The sequence below is a fragment of the Trichosurus vulpecula genome (assembly GCF_011100635.1).
Source record: "Trichosurus vulpecula isolate mTriVul1 chromosome X unlocalized genomic scaffold, mTriVul1.pri SUPER_X_unloc_2, whole genome shotgun sequence".
NCBI lineage: Eukaryota > Metazoa > Chordata > Mammalia > Diprotodontia > Phalangeridae > Trichosurus > Trichosurus vulpecula.
Window position 1 is genome coordinate 162,340 of NW_023494378.1, and position 3,073 is coordinate 165,412.

A 3,073-nucleotide genomic window follows, 5' to 3' on the forward strand; every position below is an offset into this window, starting at 1 on the left:
CACTTCTCACCTAGGCCAGTTGCTTTCAGGAAGGATGCCTCCATGCTCCAGTCTTTCAACTACAACACAGTTTAAAGAGCCCAAGGATGGTTCCTGTTCTTCAAGGAAGAGTAGTAGGTACCCAAGAGCTTCTAGGGAGGCAATGTCCTAGAATCTCAGTTAAGAATGGAAGGTGGTTAAAAACCATCAAGCCACTTCACAGGTCTTATAAGCCCTGACAAATCAGAGATGTACAAGTGTGATAGGCATAGCTTGAGGGAAGGAAGAGCAAGGTAAGGCTCAATAAAAAGGAATGCTGAGAGTGAAGGACTGGCTGTGCAGTTATGTACCTGTGGGTGGAGACATTAGAGAAAGTCGAGGAGGCATGCTAAAACCTGACTAGAACTTAGGTATGGCTCCAGTCTCCATCCAAGGAAGGGGCTTTGCTGGCTCTTTGGATGGGTAGGAGTGCTTTCCTCCCTCCCTTCCTCAGACTGATGGATTTATAGCTGACATCAGCCCAAAAAGGAAAGGCAATATTGATAAATGGAGAACTGTGGAGGGAGAAACCAAAGAGACCAGGATAGCCCAGGTATACCGTTCATTCCTTAGTGCCCTACTTCTAACACCAAGGCTGGCAGGTGTGTGTTGCACGAACAGAGTAGGGTTTGTCATGCAACAGCAGCAGTGCTTGGGGAGATAAAGGATTCTGAAGGGAGAGGTAGAGAAACTCAAGTTCCGTTTCTTAAATACAAGACAGTCAGGAAAAATTTGGTCCCAATCTATTAGTGAAGGAACTGGATGCTCATCTTCTGTTCTACATCTACCTTCTCCAAAACCTTGACAAACTCTGTGAAGAATATGGCACTATCCCCATTCTGGTTAGCTTCTTGGATTGTCCTATCTGCAACACTGCCCAGCTGCTCATCTGAAATATTCACTCCAACCATCATGTAACAATTCATCTCGGGAAATCTTGTTATCTTTATCCAAGTCATATAATCGAAAAGCAAAGTGTAGTTTATTGCTCCGGCTGTTGAGTGATTCTGGCTCACTGACATCTTTGTTTTCTCATTATCTTCAATTGAACGGAAATGAGCTAGAATTCTCATGAATCCACAGAAGTTTACCTGGTTCTCTCCCTCAGGGAAGAAGGCATTGATGATCCGATTCGCTAGGGGGTTGATGGCAAGCTCTTGAATCTGCTGAAAGTCTTCCTGGCTGAGAGTACCATTCTCTCCTTTGTCCAGTCTGGTAAACCGGCTGTAGAGATGGGTTATTTGACTGTGAGAAAAGCTGATCTCTTTTTTTTAATCTCCTTGAGCTCTTCATCCCACAATAATGTGGAGGGCCAAGAACCCATGCCAAGACTAAGGAGCTCCTCCCAAGGTGGAGCGGCAGCTGCAGGGAAGAAGGGAGAGAAAGATGGTTTAGGGGTCAGGAAGGGAAAGGCAGAGACTACAACTCATCACTTCTTAACTGGAATATTTCAATACTTTCCTCAATGGTCTTCATGACTCAAATCATTCCCTTTTCCAATCCAATCCTCTACTCAGCAACCCAAAGATATTCTTAGAGTGTAGGTCTGATGATATCAATCCTTTGTTCTATAGATTCCAGTGGCTGCCTAGTGTGGGTAGAATCAAATACTCTGTTTCCAATTTAATTGCCATTCATATACTGGCCATATCCTACATTTGGAGCTTTATTATACTCATTATATATGATTTTCACTTCTTCTGTGGTCCAGACAAATTTATTTTCTTGCTATTCTTTACATGTGTTACTCTATTCCCCAAATTTACAAAGGCTGTCCCCTTTAATTGCCACTGAGGAAAAGATCATGATCTTTTGGTGGAAGCTTGTAGCTGCAAATGATACTTCAATTTATTGAAAGATTAAGACCAGACAAAGAGGAAGGAGAGATGCATAGACAAGGGGAGCTACTGTTCAAGTCCTACAATGACTCAAACTCTGCTTTTATTGGATATTGGCCCATATAACAGTTTAGTCCCAGTTAAAGGAGTGAAATAGAACTAAATGAAGTACTAGATTCAGAGAATTAGTAATGGATTCCTTCGGTGTAAATGTAGCCATTCAGATCAAATCATTACCATTAAAAATGTCTGTTAAACTGTCAGTCATAGTAAAGGTCATCTGACGAAGGAGAAGACTGAATACGACATATTAACTAGGGGAAGTATTAATGTTGCCCACCCACAAGAGTAAAACTTGGAGCAAATGAATCCAAGAAAATGGCTCAATTTGGCCTTCCTTTCATGCTATGTCTTAGGAAATCATAGGTTCTGCTAAGCAAATTGTATATTTGAAGGGACACCACTCTAGTTGTTTATAAGTTGAAGCAACTGAGCAAGTGGCTGGCTGCTACTTGGAACTGGAGGTGCTAAAGAAAACTCCAAGTGAACATGTGCAAAAGAGAATGAACGATTTCCCCTGCAAGCCCATTCCTTTTCTGGGCTTCCTTTTTACTGTTAAGAACATAACCATTGCACGAGTACCTTTGAGATTAATATGTCTGTTTTCTATGAGTTACCTTACCAAGCAGGTGAACTGGACATAGAGTAAGCCTGTTTGTCAAAAGGAGCCAGTCAGGAACCTGCAGTGAGCCAAAGTCTTGCTCATTCCTAGATGCCTTTGCTGTTGTTCTCTGGCTGACCTTGTTGAGCTGTGCACACTAAACTGTCCTAAATCCACTTTGCAGTCAACAGTTCCTGCCAAACATCCTGCTTCTTGTGCCCCAACTGTTCCTGGGAAAGACTTTCCATTCTTTACCCTAACCCTTGCTCAACCTCCCCTTTGTGGTTTTCAAGCATAAATTGTCCCTGATTCTCCTAGGCTGTGGACTCCTTTGTATTGGAGTGCTTTCACGCTAGTGTCTGATTTTTCTCCTAATAAAACTTTTCTGCTTTCAACTCAGCTTGGACTTCTCTGCATTTTGAGGGGTTGGCTTTGCCTGGTTGACACCATCCTTCTAGCCATCCAGGGTTACAATCTCAATGTCATACTCTGATAGGTGAACTTGGACTTTATCTTGCCTATAACCAAGCCTCCACCTTCTGGCCACCAGATCTAA

The 3,073-nt window shown here is 42.6% G+C and overlaps 1 pseudogene; it reads right to left on the reverse strand.

The window, feature by feature from the left end:
- Positions 1 to 764: 764 nt before the first annotated feature.
- On the reverse strand, positions 765 to 1,342 carry LOC118833121 (annotated as a pseudogene).
- Positions 1,343 to 3,073: the final 1,731 nt, after the last annotated feature.